General features: G+C 38.8%; 1 protein-coding gene and 1 long non-coding RNA gene across 2 annotated transcripts in view; both read right to left on the bottom strand.

Moving 5' to 3' along the window:
- LOC133092055 (cytosolic beta-glucosidase-like) overlaps positions 1-18,977 on the bottom strand; it is a 138,165-nt gene that overhangs the window by 40,829 nt on the left and 78,359 nt on the right.
- The window catches only part of LOC133092056 (uncharacterized), a 31,401-nt gene continuing 20,761 nt past the window's right edge, over positions 8,338-18,977 (bottom strand). The window contains exon 3 of the long non-coding RNA XR_009701015.1: positions 8,338-8,406. This is a non-coding gene — a long non-coding RNA (uncharacterized LOC133092056). The remainder of the gene's footprint in view (positions 8,407-18,977) is intronic.

Raw genomic sequence — 18,977 nt, 5'->3', positions numbered from 1 at the left:
ACATATAATACTTAGAAAACAGTCTTAGAGAAAACTGACAGATATATGGGGTATTTTATCTTGCATTATGTGATTTGTAGAAGTAATCTCCACTGGAAGCACTTCAAAGGAAGGCATTAAACAAGTATAAAACAACTAATCTACAAGTATTTATTAAGTGTTTGCTATGTAGCCAGCCAAATCCAAGGTGGCTGAGGAGGAAATAAGGGTGTGAAATCTAAGGGCCCTGTTGAGAGTAACCTGCTAACTGTGTCCCCTCTTTCAGCCTCATCCTTCTAAACCACTAAACATGTGGTTCCCAGGCTGATTGATTCAAAGCACAGTCTGACTCATTTCACTGTCCAGCTCAAGGATCTTCTGTGGCTCCCCACTGCCTATTAAATACATTCTGGATATCTCAGGTTGGCACAAGATTAGATATGCTAAACTTTTAGCCTTATCTCCCAGCATTCCCCTTCGGGTGACCTGACACAAATTAGCATTTTTATCTGAGAAGGAATTGGTTCTAGAATGGCTATGACAATGAAGACAACAATGATGATGGAGAAGAAAAGGAGGAGGAAGAGGAGACTGACATTCTTCAATTGGTTACCACGTGCTGAGTACTAGCTGTTGTGCTAAGTATTTAATGTCCATAGTCTCATTATAACCCTATGAGGGGTGTACTATTTTCATGTCCATTTTTTTCTACTGAAGTGAGATTCACATAACACAAAATTAACCATTTTTTAATTTTTTTATTACTTTTTATTGGAGTATAGTTGTTTTACAATGTTGTGTTAATTTCTGTTGTACAGAAAAGTGAATCAGCCATACGTATACATATATCCCCTCCTTTTTGGATTTCCTTCCCATTTAGGTCACCACAGAGCACTGAGTAGAGTTCCCTGTGCTATACAGTAGGTTCTCATTAGTTATCTATCTTAGACATAGTAGTGTATATATGTCAGTCCCAATCTCCCAATTCGTCCCACCCCTCCTTCTCCACTTGGTAGCCATAAGTTTGTTCTCTATATCTGTGTGTCTATTTCTGCTTTGCAAATGAGTTCATCTGTACCATTTTTTCTAGATTCCACATATGAGCGATATCATATGATATTTGTTTTTCTCTTTCTGACTTACTTCACTCTGTATGACAGTCTCTAGGTCCATCCATGTCTCTGCAAATGGCACAAACATTAACCATTTTAAAGTGAAAAAGTATTTAGTACATTTACAATGTTGTACAACCACCACCTCTGTCTAGTCTCAAAATATTTTCATCACCCTAAAGGGAAGCTCCATATCCATTAAGCAGTTTCTCCCCCTCCGTCCCTCCTCCCAGCCCCTGGAAATCACCAATCTGCATTCTGTCTCTACGTCATCCCCACTTTAAAAATGAAGAAATTCAGTCTTAAAGAGGGGAAGCTACTTGTCCAAATTCTCACTGGTAAGAATAGTAGAGCTGAGATTCTGCCCCCTGCCTTAAAACAATTAAGCTATGAGGCTTTTGAAACACATTTACTTGAAGAATAAACTTGCCATGAATACAGGGATTAGAGAGTGGTTGAATGGTGCACCATGGGGAACTAATAACTATAAAATAGACCAGGTCCCCCACCCACCCCTAAGACGCCACAGGCAATGGGCCAAAGAGACATCACCGGCAGCTCTCAGCACCATGAAGGCCCCCAGAGGTTCATTTCTAACAAGCATCTGCTCCCACCATTTATGTATTATGTGATACGTATTGAGCACCTACCATGAGCTCAGTGCATAAGTTTCAGCTATAAGCATAGTCTACTTTAAAACCTCCCAGAAGGGACAAGGTTCAAAACAAAATATCTGTAAGCCTGTACATGCCATCCTCCTTAAAATGGGCCATTGTTTTTCTCATGTTGGGATCCTAGTTCTTTTGTAGAATATAGTATGAATATTATAAAATATCTTATATAGCAGATGTAAATATCCCAGACTATAATATGATATGCATACCACAATATTATATTTATATAATATTACATATTATGATAATTTAATCCAAATCTAGATATAATATTATTATACATAAGAAATCATACATATTAACTCAGTATAGTGTTGTAAGATATCTCACTTGACCCTGGTCTAGATGAACCACTACAACAGCTGTCTGACTTGTACCCCTAATTGCAGCCCTGCTACCTGTATTAGAGCGCTCCAGAGAAACAGATCCAGCAGGATGGAGCCGGGGGGGTGGGGGGGGTTGGTTGTAGAGAGGCAGATTTATTTTAAGGAACTGGCTCACTTGATTGTGGGGACTGACAAGTACAAAGTCTTCAGGGCAGGCTAGAGCTGATGTTGCAGCTTGAGTCCAAAGGCAGTCTGGACACAGAATTCCTTCTCCTTCAGGGAACCTCAGTCTTTCTCTTTTAATTTCCTCAACTGATTGAATGAAGCCCATCCATACATTATAGAGGGTAATCTGCTTCACTCAAAGTTTACTGATTTAAATGTTAATAACTACTGAAAAAATACCTTCACCGCAACATCTAGACTGGTGTTTTATCAAACATCCGGCCACTATAGCCTAGCCAAGTTGACACATAAAATTAACCATCATACTAGTTATGGACTAGATTTTGAACCACATCCCCACCCCACCCCCCCAAATTCATACATTGAAGCTTTAACCTCCAATGTGACTGTATTTGGAGAATGGGCTTTAAGGAGGTAATTAAGGTTAAATGAAGTCATATGGGTGGGGCCCTGATCTTATCAAACTAGTGCCCTTATAAAAAGAGGAAGAGACAGCAGAGATCTCTCTCTTTCTTCCCCATCCACACAGAGGAAAGGCCATATGAGGACACAGCAAGAAGGCAGCTATGTAAGCCAAGGTGAGAGGCCTCACCAGAAACCAACCTGTTGGCACCTTGATCTTGGACTTCTAGCCTCCAGAAATGTAAGAAAATAAATTTCTATTGTTTCAGCCACCCAGTGGTATTTTACTATGGCAGCCCTAGCAGACTAATACTCTACCCAAATCTCTCCCTGATAGAGTAGTCAGGGACCCACTGAGAGCACACATTAAGTTCTCTCCATCCTCTGCCCAGAACCTTACAAGTACTCCTATTTCCATCAAAGTATCAAAGTAGAAGCCAATGCCATTAAAGGCCTACCCTGTCCTACAGGATCTGTTCACAGAGGTTTCCTCTCTCCCTCAGTGACTTCTTTCCCATCAGCCATGTCGTTCCAGCCACGTTAGCCCCCTTGCTGTCCCCGGGCCATGCCAGGCCAGATCCCAGCTCAGAAATTCTATGCTGGATCTTCCCTCTGCATGGGAGCTTCTTCCCAAATGGAAGGACTGTTTCCACTCTCATCTCCAAGCCAACCCTTACAAGACCCCTACTCAATGAGATGTATGCTGCAACCAGCCCTTGACCTCCACACCTACCCTCTGCTCCCAGGATCTCTGGTCCCCCTGCCCCTGCTTTACCTCATCAGTCCTCTCAGGAACCCCATGAAGTACATGCTATTATTACCCGCATTTTACAGATGAAGAAACTGAGGAACAGACGGTTTCATTACCATGCCTTTGCCCATGAATCCCCGAAGTCTGAAGAGACCAGAAGAGACCAGAATTTGAAGCCAGGCTGTCTTACTCTAATTCCAAACCCTTAATCACTCAATTAGACTCTCTCTAGCTGTATGGAGGGAGAGAAGGAACTGCCATTTTTCCCCAGCTTTACTGAGATATAATTGACATAGAACATTGTGTAATTTTAAGATGTACAGTGTAATGATTTGATATATGTATATATTATGATATGATGACCACAGAAAATGCTGCTTTTTGAGTGAGCCATGCATTAGGCACAGCCCACAGCCCCACGCCAGTGCACACCTTTAGTACATTGTCTCATTTAACTGCCAAACAATTCTGTGAAGTCAGCATGGTTCCCTTTATACAAACGTGGGCATGGATTTTTAGGAGAGACTGGGTAACAGCAAATGAGAGAATTCCAATCTACTCTCCAAAATATTTATCTGCATGCTCCAAGGATCCGGGTTCTCTCCATGTGTCTATTCTGACATCCATGATATCTGCTTCAGTTTCAGGATTCTCTCAGTGCCCCCAAAGCTCCAGGCTCTCCTCTTGTGAATGTAACACAACAGCCAGAATTTCAGACTTCCCTTTCTCACACCATGTGAGAAAAACCAAGCGTCTCCTTTAACTGCTCCAACTGAAGGGACAGAAACCATCTTTGTAGAAACGCCAACCAATATCTTCCTGCATCCCTTTAGCTCTGTTTGGGTAACATCCCTTTCCATGCTCCAATCAAGAGTGTCTCGGGAAAGGGATTCTCTTATTGACTTGAACTAACTAGATCTCGTCTCTGAAGCTAGGTTGGAACCATTCTTGCCAAAATTAGGGGGTTGAAATGGGGACCAAATGAATTGCTCAGGGGAAATGTGGGACAATGTCAGAAGAGGTAACATATGTCCACTGGGAAAGGGTAAGGTGTAAACCCATTTCAAGTTTTTAATACTTAATCAGGGTATTGGTGCTTTCACTGATTGTCAGTACAAGCCTGGTACAAGGAAAGAAGAAGAGTGTGGGGGGAGGTTAGTCTGTGTGGGAGTTTGGTGGGTTGTGGGATAAAGGGGGTGCATTTCATCTCCTGCAGCAGGAAATTGGTAGAGCAAGCAAATGCAAGAACCAGGTCAGAACGAGAGGACCCAGTGCCTTAGGTCAGCCGTGAGCATCAGAATTTACAAGGCAGAGCAAGAACAGGAAGGCAGAAAGGTGAGGGAAAGAGAAAGAGGTTTTGCCTACATGACAATTTTGCCTTCTCTGTGAGGCATGAGCTATCTATCGGACAGGCAGGCTACCAAACAAGAAGAGATCGACTCCGCAAAAACAAGCATACATTATAGAAATTCTCAGATGGGATGATCCTCCCGAGAATTCTGTTATGTCCTAGCTAATTAGCCAAGTAGATAATCCATTTTACTCTTGAGAATCCAGTTTTCCCTGAGGGGGGAAAATATTCAAGGACTATATTCAAGAGAGTCCGATAGGACTGTGAGTGTTTCTAAGTACCAAGCATTCGTCCTCCAGGGCTGGAGCCCAGCAAGGGCAAAGCAAAGCCAAGTTATCTGGCTTTGGCAGTAGCCACTCCCCTCATCCTTCCCATCACCCCCTCCCATCTCATTTTCCTGTCCCCTCCCCTAGCATTTAGGCCTGGAGATATCTCATGCCATGGGAATGCAGATCCTGGAGAGAATTCCTTTTGTTACTGCCAAAATATATGGTAGGGAGAAGCACACGGTATGATGTTGCAGAACACAGGGGGAACAAAAAGCGTACCCAGTGCTCAGTGAGTTAGAAGAGCACCACTGGGTAAACATGGATGAGCAAAGACAGCTGCAGAAATTCTCTTGAGCAGCACAGTTCCCCCTTGCCCCCATTCTGGAACAGAACAGGGCTGATCAAAGCCATAATGAAGGTGTGGCTACATCTAAAGATAGAATGGAGCAAGAGAAAAGAGAAGTTTAGCCATGAAAACATAGGAAGTTGGGCAGAATTTATCAATATGTGTCCAGCACATCCAGGGATTGGCGCCCTGGGCAACAAGTACAATTTTTGTGCCCCCATGTAGGAATATTATTATAATAGAGGTGAATGCATTAGGCTAAAAGATGATGTTAGTCCTTGACCTGACATGACCATCTAGCTACCTTTTAAGCTCTTCCTATGTTTCACTTATAGCTTTCTTCCAGAAAGAGAATGTGTTAACTAATTGACACAAATACCTTATGTCCTCAACAGTTGTATTTCAAGTCATAAATTAATAAATCGACACTTTGGTTTATATACCAGTGTCTTGCAAGTTGTTAGCTACAAGTCTATTCCATGAGAAACTGCTATACTCTGGAAATGCTGACACTTTAGTTTCTGAACAAGCAAAGCTGAAGGGCATGGCTATGGCCATCCTCCAAAGGGCCTTGTCCAACTATCTGGCTGGATTCTGTGGGTCTCCTTCCTTTTGTTCATGCCTTTCAAGCTACAATAGCAATGCAGGGTCATCAGCAAGGTCGACTTCATCGCAAAGGATTAGCCTCCGCTCTAATTAGAAATATGAGACAGTTTTGTAGGTCGGAATTTTGTGGCCACCTTATTCAAAGCAGCCAAAAGGCAAAACACCCTAAAGAATTTAAGAGCTGTAATGAGTCCTCATTTCACAAGTGATGACAAAGAATCTCAAAGAAATCAGATGACTTGTATATGGTCACACATTTTTGGCAAAAACAAAACCAAATATTCTTGGTTTAAGTCTAGGGTTTTTTCCATTGCAGCACAACGGTCCCCAAAGACCATCAAGGTTATCACCATATCCACAAAAAGCCGTGTTTCTACAACATCATTTGAATTCATAGTTATTCTTGAGTGAATTAAATTTGAAAATATAGCCAATCCCAGTCTATGTCCTCAGTGTAGAAATTTGATTGCATTTCAAAGGTGAAATACTCTGATTAGTTTGTAACCAAATTATAACTGCTCTTATGTCCTCCATTTCCTTACTATAATGATCCTAAGATTTCATATAAAATTTCAACATAGATCAAGTGAAATCTCAATCTCAATACATTGTCAATTAAACATGAGTTCTAATTCTTACATACCACACAGTAAGTTACTGATAAAGTCACAGACTGTCAAATGTTATTGATTTTGTTATCAGGAGATAATACTATTTAGCCTCTTGAAGAACTCACATGCACCCTTCCGCTGGGTGAAGAAAACAATGCCGCCCACGGTATTTTTCTTTTCGTCCTGGCTGATAGGTCACTCAGCAGTAAACATAATGCTCAATCACAGGAATTGTGCTAGACCAATGTTTTGGTATATTCATGCCTTTCACTCTAAGCCAGCCATGCTGGGCTCAAGCCACATTCAGGCAGAGCTGCCCAAGAAGTAACTACATAGCGGTCATCAAAAGTGGAGAGTTTAGTGATGGGTCACCTATATTATAGGATGAGCTAACTAACTAAAAATTTAGCAAAATGAAAAGCCAGGGAATTAGAATAGTGTATCAGACTGGAGAGAGAAACTACAGACAATAAAATAGAAGTAAAACATATGGTGCCTAGAGATCATGAAATCTAGAAAAGAAAGGAACTGGTCAGGGCAAAACTCCCATGAATTCAGCACAAGTGCTCTGCCATCTTCCTTGTGATTATATTGCTTGGTTTCCTAGCCCAGCTTAGATGCCTAAAGAGTTACCTTCCTTTAGCTTTTCACTTTTGTTACTAATCAATTGTATATGTTAATTTTGTTTTAAGCCCTGTCTATTCCTATATGAAAGCAAGTAACCAAAGTAAATAATCTCTGATGATTGCAGGAGCTAACTGGTAAGGCACAAACTATATGTGGATGGGGTAGCAACCATCTTTCTTTTAAAATATGACTCTGATCCTAACTCTGGGCAGTCATGTGTCTGGAGTGTTGAGAAATAGAAAGAAGGCAAGTGTGGCTGGAGTGGAATGAAGCAGAGGGAGTAATGGGAGATGAGGTCCAAGAGTCTGAATAAGAAGGGGACTGTGTAGGACCCTGTCAATCAGTTAAGCATTTTCACTATTACTCTGTGTGGTGTGGAAAGCCACTGAGGAGCTCTAAGCAGAGTATTTATATGATCTGACTTACACTTTAAAAGGATAATTCTGGCTTCTGTAAGATGGAGAAATGAGAAACCAGGTAAGAGCCTGGTCCATTAGCCCAGGCAAAGATGATGGTAGCTTAAACCTAGGTGTCTGCAGATTTATTGGCTGAGAGGGCACAAAAAAAAGAGAGGAGACAAAAATGACTCCATGATTTTGAGCTCAAGTCATTGGAAGCTGGGAGTTGCCACTAAATGAGACGCTGTGTCAAGGCATCAGGCACACAGAGATGAACAACACACAGCAGCTTTGAGAACCCACAGTCTAGATGAGGAGATGGACAAGAAAACACATGTCAATAAAAGTAATTCCATTTCTTAAACAGTTACTTTGTACCAGACACTGAACTAAATATTCTACAAATATGACATAATTCAGTCCTCATAATGACTTCATGTGGTTGATACAATTCACCCTATTTTATAAATGAGAAAACTGAAACTCAGCAGAGTAAAATGACTTGTCAAAGGTCTAAGAGCTGAAAGATAGGGAATTGGTTTGAACCCATGTCTGCTTAACCTCAAACTTATGCTCTTAGGTACTGTACTTGAGCCTAACTCTGGCTTGTCCTAATCTGAGGAGATAAGATAGGCAGGCTATAAGAAGCAGGCCCATGAGGACAGGGAGCAGTTTACCTATGACAGAATGGTTGCACGATCGCTTTTAATCCATGAAACACGAAGGATGGACTCGACGATTTCCATGGTTCCTCTCAGCTCTCAAAGCCTGTAATTTTAAAACATGGTGATGCTTCTTTTCTGTCAAGTGAAAGTCATTTTTATTCCTTAAGATTGAACAGCATATAACACGGTTCTCTTATATATACAAAGCTATTTTAAGCTGGGCTGAATTGAACCTCAAACCTTACAGTTTGCCCATTTTGAAGTAGAAAGACTATTAATGGTGAAAGAATAGCAGTAAACACAGAAGGGTAAAGAACAAGGCGCATCAAGGAAATAAAGGCCTTGTCATAAAATAAGCAAGGGATATAAAAATGAGGTTTGGAAAATTGTCATTTTCCAGAAAACTGAAGGACTTTTACAACATTTATACAGAGATCTTGATTGTTGACTAAAAAGTTCAGTAACAACTAAAAAAGCATCTTGTATGTTAACAGAAACTTTAATTTTCATAGTCTTTTTTGCTCCAAATCCTAGTTTGTAATATCACACCTTCAATGTATCACAATAGCAAAATCATATGAATATATTTTCACCCAGAAAGGGCATAAATCATAAACAGCCGGAAAAAGATAATGCAATATATTTGTTTGCCTTCAGTATGAGATATGTCTGTGAGATTAAACTAAAGTGTGGCCTAGATTTAAGGAATCATAAAATTAACTTTGGGCTTAATTAGGATGTAACAAGCAACATGTTTTTCTCCATCATCATCATCACTAAATTTATGATGGGCATCCATAATGTAGGTATCCCTGTAGCAGTAGGCAGCTAGGGGGATATGTCACTTGATTTGCTGACATTGAAGGCAAATGAAGTTACAGTAAAATGATACCAAAGTGTCTGATTAGCATAAACAGAAAAGGAAAAGTTCTAAACTTTGGTTTTTAAACTATGCTTCATGGAACTAGAGTGTCATATCCCACAGGGGAAACTCTCCCTCTCCTCCTCTCTCTCCCTCACAATATCCTCTTTTGGACACTTTCATATGATGTCATTAATATAATTACATCTTAAAATCTCATTTTAAGCTTTAAAAAATGTGTAAAACTGCATCTAAGACTATAAAGAATGGATTCAATGTTAAAAAAATATAAAGAAAATTGAAGACTTTACCGCGTATTTTAAAATTATCATTCTCTACATACTTTCTGGAGACTGCTAGGGGAAATGACAATCAGTTATTATAATGGCTAGTATTTTCTTAAAACATATGCTAAACATGAAAACCACAATAGAATGTTTAGAGGACTTGAACAGAAGCCTTACAGAAGAATTTCAGGTAACTAATAAATAAATAAAACATTATCTTTTCTAAAATTAAATAAATGTAAATGAAAACAAGAGTAACATACATGCAAATGTAAACATCATTTCAAATTATCAAATTGTATGTTGTGTGTATGTGTGCATTTTAAAGACAATATCTACTATTGGTGAAGATGTGGCAAAATGGGTATCCTAATAAGTATTCAGAAAAAATTTAATTTCGGCAAATCAATTTGAAAATATATATTTAAACACTTTTAAAAGTGCATACTTTTTGACTCAGTAACTTTCCATCTAGAATTATATTTTAAGGACATAAACAGAAGCTGGATCAAAAAAATATTTTCCAATGATTTATCATGATTTTATATAAGCTGTCAATATGAGCACCTAATTCTCCCAATTTCCATATTCCTATAAACATTTTTAAATACACAATAGGTAAAACCTGCATTAATTCTGGAAACCATACAGGATTTGCTCCATTTGCCAAAAAAAAAAAAAAAAATGTAAGTTTTCTGGCTTGTCTGCTGGAGAGAGAGGGCAGATGGCACCAGACTGAAGGAAGAACAGAGGGTAGATGGATGTGGACAAGAAGTAAATACAGAACACCCTTGTGGAAGATGAACACCCCAGCAGGAAGACCACAGCCTGAATTCCACCTAAGTGAGCAGGAAAACAATTAGACCCTTGAAAAGTGATTGCCTTTCATAAGAAAAGAACTACCCCTAAAAACTATAGAAAATGCTTTACTCTAAAAGAGACTTATTGCAAGAAAAGTACACGTTTAAAACATTTCTGTCCTTTTGTCTCAAAATTATATGAGGGTTTATTTTATCTATGAAACTAAAGTAAGTAGTCATGAGATCAGGAAAGAACACATGGAAAAAAAAAATTACTGAAGAACACATGGAGAAAATAAATTACTGAATCAAAAATCACCAGGGTGGTAGAAATCAGATAACCAGGCATAGTTAAAAATTGAATTAGTATGGTGGAAGACACAACTGGAAATCTGCCCAAATCTCACCGAAGGGCAAGAAGATTTAACTATAAGAGAAAAAATAAAAGACACGGAGAACAGATTCAGAAATGCTGACACTCTATCTGTAAAAATTAGAATCTCAATTAGAGGCTATGGTACAGATAAGACAGACCTAACTCTCAGAGATACAATAGCATAAAATTTTTGAGAGCTTAAGAAAAACCTGAAACTTTTGTTGCAAATGGCTTATTGGCAGGCTACATTAATGAAAAGACAGGAATCATGGGTTACATACCTCAAGAAAAAACAGCTATTCTCATAAGCATCCATGCAGATGCTTGATCATCTACAAAGAAACAAATCAATTTACAAACTTCGCTTCCACAACAGTAACATCCAGAAGAAAATGGATCAAACTTTTAATTTGAAAAAGAAAGAGGAGAAGGAGAGTTTTAGAGGCATACACGTTGCTACTCGTGTGCAAGTGCAACGGAAATGCACTCTCAAACAGTAGATGTCGGAAATGCTCTGAAAACATTACACCTGTATAAAACTCATTCCTAAGTAATTTTCAGAAAGATCCTACCACTTCACAATAGCTCAGAATAAATGAGAACACTGGTCTGAAGTGTCTCTTAGAAATTAGGTCCTTTTCAATTCTCAGATCCACAGAGAGTCTATGTTCTATGCAAATGATGCTCCACAGATAATACCATGGAAATTTTTAGATTTCTCTTTAATATAAGGAGATCAGAGCCCCTAAATCAGTGATTCTCAGCATTATCTGCACATTAGAGTCTCCGGGGAATTTGTAAAATCCCTAATGTCCAGGCCACACCTCCTGCATTTAAATTAGACTCTCTGTTTCTGCCCTCCCATGTGTATTGCAGCATTATTCACAATAGCCTAGAAATTGGAACAACCTAAGTGTCTGTCTACAAATGAATGGATAAAGAAGATGTGGTATAGATGTAGATATAGATCTTATATATATGTGCATATGTGTATATAATACACTATATATAGAGAGAGAATATATATATACACACACTATTATATATATACATATATATTATACATATACATATAATATATATTATAATATTATTCAGCCATGAGAAAGAAGAAAATCCTGCCGTTTGCAACAACATGGATGGACCTTGAAGGCATTATGCTAAGTGAAATAAGTCAGAAAGAGAAAGACAAATATTGTCAAGATCTCACTTATATGTGGAATCTAAAAAAAGCCTAACTCACAGAAACAGAAATAGAATGATAGTTGCCAGGGGCAGGGAGGGAGGGGATGGAAGTTTGGTCAAAGGGCACAAACTTCCAGTTATAAGATGAACAAGTTCTGGGGATTTAATGTACAGCATGGCGACTATAGTTAATAACACTGTATTGTATATTTGAAAGTTGCTAGGGCTGTAGATCTTAAATGTTCTCACCAAAACACAGAAAAAGGCAATTATATGAGGTGATGGAAGTGTTAACTAACTCTATTGTGGTAATCATTTTACAATATACATATGTATCTAAACATCACCTTGTACACCTTAAAATTACACAATGTTATAAGTCAATTATATCTCAAAAAATAGGAAAAAAATAAATTATAATCACTGAGGTTGGGGGGGAACCAGGTAGAACTCACTATTTTTTAAATCTCCCCAGGCTATTCTAGTGTGCAGCTGAGATTCAGAAGCAGTGCTCCAAATGTTTGCTCTGTATATAGCAAAAACTAGAGTAATAAAAAGAGAGTAATGTCAGAATATGCAAACTTCTATTTTAGTATTTTTAATTTCCCAAATTTTTTGCTTTTCCAGCTAAGATCCTTTAAAAATACTTGTATATCATCCTAAATGGAAGCTTTAGGCCCTGTTGGCTGATCATTCTTAGCCACTCCAAAGCCAAGGCCTGGGAAAGTTGTCTCCATCACACACTCCCTCTGTACTATATCCATTACTCACAGCACATTAATCTAAACTATATTGGGAAAACATAATTTTAAACTGGATTAATTTCAAGGTCAAAAAATGGAAAAGAGACACACACAAAGGGACACTCTCCAATAGAGGAAATAACTGGGTCCCCAGACTATATGGCAAAGGAATATTTTTAAAGACTTCCCAAGTATCTTGCATATTTACTAACACAGTAAGGTAAGCAAACATTAAAGATCTGAGGCTGTAATCTACTCAGTGTCAAAGTGGCTCCCAACGTTATAAGTAGCCTAAGGAAGTATGTTCATCTCTTAGGTCACTGTGATAGCATGTGGACCAGTCACTGCAGGAAATACGTTAATCAGATTCTAACACTCCTTTCTGAAGTGTGTGAAAGACAGAAAGGCCAGATCCATGCAACAGCCAAGGTCAGGTCTTTGGCACAGCACAGAGAATTCAGACCAAAATTTTAGGTTCTTAATGTGATATCCAAACATAACCCCACAAAACTGTTCCATCCAGACATTTATTTATGTTCTCTAGTGCCCTGAAGGAGGTTTCCAAGTCAAACACGTTGTGATTGATTGAGGCAGACTTGACTTTAAAGAATTAAGTGTGCTTACTTATAATTCCATGAACTCTCTGCTTTATAATTCATGTTTTTACCATCAATGAGAATTCCTGAGATCCAATTCTAATGCAAAAATATTTATCCTGACAGAGTTTGATTAAATAAAGCCAACACACATCATCCTGAGCTCGGGATTCATATTAACTTTAAAGACCAGAAGACATGTGAACCAAAGAAAAGAAACTCACTTTTCATATGCTATAATCTTTCATGTCATGAAAGAAAAGCTACTAGATCTTAATTTTTCCAAAAACTAAAAAGAAATAGTTATGTGAGTTGATAGAGGGTGCTAATTATTGCTACCCTGGCAACTGTAGTACAATATATAAATGTTTCAAATCAACGTGTTGTACACATTAAATTTACAAGACGTTATATGTCACATAGACTTCAATTTTTTAAAAAGAAAAAAAAAAAAACAGCAAAGTGAGAGCTTAAATTCGGGGACAATAGTAGGACTTGGCTATGAAGTGGTTCTCCGAACCGTGTTCTTCCCTGCTGGGCATAAGATTAAGTATTACTGGTAGGTTGGTGGTGTTTTGAGACCTCATAACTTTGGACCACTCTAATGTGGAATTTGTGAGAATGACATCAAGGCCGTGGTTAAAACTCCCTGAGATTCACAGAATTCAGGATTGGAAGGTGATCACATCCAGACAGCAGCTGTGCCTTATATATTTCTGCATTCCCCACAGAAACAGGCACACCATGGGGACTCAATAAATATTAGGTGATTACACACACTTGTGGAATGACCGTCCCACATGGGGCAGACATCCTCTGAACCACATCTTGGACAGATGGGCATCTGTCATCTGTTTTCATGCCATCTATTGACAGGTATCTAATGATCTCCTGAGGACATCCGTTCCCTTACTCAGTCCCACTAATTGTTAGAAAGCCCTGTCTTATGTTGAATCGAAACTTGCTTTCATGTAATGGGCCCCCATTGGCCTGACCTCTGCCCTCTCCAACAGCACAAAATTAGTCTTTTACGTGATAGCTCTTAAACAATTTTAACAAAAATTAACAGGCCTCTCCCTATATGAGATTATCCTAGGCGTTCTCTTCTGGGTATGATTTAGATTGTTAATATTAACATTAATGCTTAACGGTGCCACAGATAGAAGATAATATTCCAGATATAAACTGAGAGTGAGGCTATTACATCTTATAATCAGGAGATTTGACACTGTGAATGCAAGTGAAGCAAAATTTTAAATGACTAAAACATATATGTTTGTTTCCATGGAGTAAATTCAACAATTTCTATCAAGCTTCTAGATTGACTCCTACCAAGTTTCATTTCTAAACCAGGAATGTGATCGTGTCATTTTATTGCCTAATATTCTTTGATGGTTCCCCCAACTTTCTTTCAATCAACAGGAATTTATTAAGTTCCTATTATGTGCCAGGAACTATTCTATGTCCTGGGGTGCCAGAAATGATCAGGGAAGCCCTGTCCCTTCTCTCATCAAGCTTATAGTCTATAAAGATGTGTTAGGAAACTAGTAAACAACTAAGAAATACAATTTCAGGTAAAGAAAACAGGTAAAAATTGATTGGAAATGGAGGCCATATATTAGTCATATGCACAGGGAAAACCTCTGTGAGAAGGTGAAATTTAAGCCAAGACCTATTTGATGAAAAGGAACAAGCCATCATAAAAGGAGCAGCAAGTGTGTTTTTGCTCACTCCTAATGAGATTTTTGTCATCTGCAAATTTTGTCATTCGCAAATTTGAAACGCATTCCCTCAACTCTTTACCCAAATCATTGGTTAAAATGTTGCATGGGGCAGGGTCAGGAAGTGAGGTGGATGGACCTAGAATCTGTCGTACAGAGTGAAGTAAGTCAGAAAGAGAAAAACAAATACCATATGCTAACGCGTATATATGGAATTTTAAAAAGCGGTACTGATCAACCTAGTGGCAGGGCAGGAATAAAGATGCAGATGTAGAGAATGGACTTGAGGGCACAGGGTGGGAAGGGGAAGCTGGGATGAAGTGAGAAAGTAGCATTGACATACACACACTACCAAATGTAAAATGGATGGCTAGTGGGAAGCTGCTGCATAGCACAAGGAGATCAACTCGATGCTTTGTGACGACCTAGAGGGATGGGATAGGGAGTGTGGAAGGGAGGCTCAAGAGGGAGAGGTTATGGGGATATATGTACACGTATAGCTGATTCACTTTGTTGTACAGCAGAAACACAACATTGTGAAGCATTTATGCTCCAATAAAGTTGTGGGAAAAACATATGTTCATACTATAGTGTAGTCTAATAAGCATGCAATAATATTATGTCTGAAAAACAATGTACATACATTTAATTAAAAAATACTTTATTGTTAAAAAAAAAAAAGAAGAAGAAGAGAGAAGCTTTAGGCACCTCGAAGTTTCCTGTTAGACTGTTTTGTAGCAACATCTAATTACAAGGACTTTGTAAAGCTAATAATATGCTTTCAGGATATCCAAAGCTGGGTGGAATTCCTCCCCTACTAAACTCCCATCAATAGTAGAGAGAACATCGTACTGCCTGTTGTGGGGTTGTTTCCCTCTCCAGGCAAAGCCACCTAGTGAGGACCAAAGGAAATTTAGATGAACGCATTTCAAGGTATTGATACTTGTAGCACCAGCCGCAGTGGGAGGTTCACAGCTTGGTACCTCAGCCTGATACACTTCAAACTTCCTTTCCCAGAGCAAAGGCAGATACGCCTTTCCTGCACAACTTGCCTTCCTTAGTAGCACGCTGTTGAGTTAGCAGCTGAAGCCTGGTAAAAGCCTGCACTGTATATGTGTTTACACTGAAGAGGCTTGAGGGCAATATTCTAGAAAGGGGGAGATACGCATAACACCGCCACACATTATGACTTGTCCCGGCCACCAGTCCTCTGTGACCTGGAAAAAGCGAAAGGCTCGTACATCTTCCTTGTGTTCTCCATTTGCAACACAGTATCTCCAAAGAAGGTGCAATTTTCCCCAGTCCCCACCTTTAGCTAGAAAGACCTTGAGGAAATACTAAGCACAAATCTTCTATTTAGATTCCAGTTGTAAACTCTTAAGCACACTAACTCACCCAAACTCTACACATCCTACAGATTTTCACACCTATAGCGTCCCCTACATAAAGGACTGCTGCTTATGTTTACGCAGGTTGTACTCTGCACAGTTCTAGAGAACACCTTTGACATAAAGCCACTGTAGATTTGTTTAGCCTTTGCGACCATTTTCCAGAAAACGTTTTGAGGAAAGGGAGCCTTATTCTAAATGGTACAAAGATACCATGTGGGCTAACCATGGGGCTGCTTCCTAAACTCCCATGTAGGAAATGCCTTTTAAACATATGAGCTACTCAAGGACATTCACTGCAGCACTGTTTGTAAAAGTGAAAAAAAAAAAAATCCATCATTTGGACCCCAAAGGTCTGTCAGCAAGCAAATGGATACATAAATGTTGTCTGGTTACACATCAGACTATCATAGGGCCATTTAAAAAAATGAATTCAAGCTAAAAGTATTGACATGGATAAATTTTAAACAATGTAATGTTGAAAACAGCTATGTCTACTGTGACACCATTTACATAAACATTAAGACGCACAAAACAATGTACAAATAGGTTATGAGTCCATGCATTTTGTAGCAAAATGTACATCTAGTGCACAAGCTGATACCCATCATCTTCAGGAGCAGGGTTATCCCAGGTAACGGATGGAAGACAGGAGATTTGGGAAGGGCACAAAGGGGTTTCACCTGGGTCAATCATATTTTATTTCTTTTTTTAATGTAGAATATATGGGGCAAAGTATTAACATTTGTTAAATCTGGGTCATAGTTATATGTGTATTTGTGTTTTTCTGTATATTTGAAATACATTTTTTTAACTGAAAGAGAAAAGAAGTGAAGCCTCATTTCCGCAAAGGAGCTACTATTTTTTGTTGTTGTTGTTTTTGTTGTTGTTTTGGGGTTTTTTCTGGGGGGGGGTTGAATTTTTACTTTATCTTATTTTTATACAGCAGGTTATTAGTTATCTATTTTATGCATATTAGTGTATATATGTCAATCCCAATCTCCCAATTCATTGCCCCACCGCCACAGTCCCCACTGCTTTCCCCGCTTGGTGTCCATACATTTGTTCTCGACATCTGTGTCTCTATTTCTGCCTTGCAAACCAGTTCATCTGTATCATTTTTCTAGATTCCACATATATGCGTTAATATACAATATTTGTTTTTCTCTTTCTGCCTTACTTCACTCTGTATGACGGTCTCTAGGTCCATCCACGTCTCTACAAATGACCCAATTTCGTTCCTTTTTATGGCTGAGTAACATTCCACTGTATATATGTACCACAACTTCTTTATTCATTTGTCTGTCCATGGGCATTTAGGTTGCCTCCATAACCTGGCTACTGTAAACAGTGCTGCAATGAACATTGGGGTGCATGTGTCTTTTTGAATTATGGTTTTCTCTGGGTATATGCCCAAGAGTGAGACTGCTGGGTCATATGGTAATTCTATTTTTAGTTTTGTTTTTTTTTTAAACATCTTTATTAGAGTATAATTGCTGTGTGTTAGTTTCTGTGTTAGTTTCTATTTGGTGTGTTAGTTTCTGCTTTATAACAAAGTGAATCAGTTATACATATACATATGTCCCCATATCTCTTCCCTCTTGCATCTCCCTCCCTCTCACCCTCCCTATCCCACCCCTCTAGGTGGTCACAAAGCACCGAGCTGACCTCCCTGTGCTATGCGGCTGCTTCCCACTAGCTATCTATTTTACGTTTGGTAGTGTATATATTTCCATGCCCCTCTCTCACTTTGTCCCAGCTTACCCTTCCCCCTCCCTGTATCCTCAAGTCCATTCTCTAGTAGGTCTGCATCTTTATTCCCGTCTTGCCCCTAGGTTCTTCTGACCTTTTTTTTTTTTTTTTAGATTCCACATATATGTGTTAGCATACGGTATTTGTTTTTCTCTTTCAGACTTACTTCACTCTGTATGACAGCCTCTAGGTCCATCCACCTCACTACAAATAACTCAGTTTCGTTCCTTTTTATGGCTGAGTAATATTCCATTGCATATATGTGCCACATCTTCTTTATCCATTCATCTGTTGATGGACACTAGGTTGCTTCCATGTCCTGGCTATTGTAAACAGAGCTGCAATGCATTTTGTTACATGACTCTTTTTGAATTAAGGTTTTCTCAGGGTATATGCCCAGTAGTGGGATTGCTAGGTCGTATGGTATTTAGTTTTTTAAGGAACCTCCATACTGTTCTCCATAGTGGCTGTATCAATTTACATTCCCACCAACAGTGCAAGAGGTTTCCCTTTCTCCAAACCCTCTCGAGCATTTATTGTTTGTAGATTTTTTGATAATGGCCATTCTGACTGGTGTGAGATGATATCTCATTGTAGTTTTGATTTGCATTTCTCTAATGTTTAGTGATGTTAACCATGCTTTCATGTGTTTGTTGACAATCTGTACATCTTCTTTGGAGAAATGTCTATTTAGGTCTTCTGCCCATTTTTGAATTTGGTTGTTTGTTTTTTTGATATTGAGCTGCATGAGTTGCTTGTATGTTTTGGAGATTAATCCTTTGTCAGTTGCTTCATTTGCAAATATTTTCTCCCATTCTGAGGGTTGTCTTTTCGTCTTGTTTATGGTTTCCTTTGCTGTGCAAAACCTTTTAAGTTTCATTAGGTCCCACTTGTTTATTTTTGTTTTTATTTCCATTTCTCTAGGAGGTGGGTCAAAAAAAATCTTGCTCTGATTTACGTCAAA

The sequence above is a fragment of the Eubalaena glacialis genome, chromosome 5, assembly GCF_028564815.1.
Source record: "Eubalaena glacialis isolate mEubGla1 chromosome 5, mEubGla1.1.hap2.+ XY, whole genome shotgun sequence".
Taxonomy (NCBI): domain Eukaryota; kingdom Metazoa; phylum Chordata; class Mammalia; order Artiodactyla; family Balaenidae; genus Eubalaena; species Eubalaena glacialis.
This window is presented reverse-complemented; position numbering and strand designations above follow the sequence as displayed.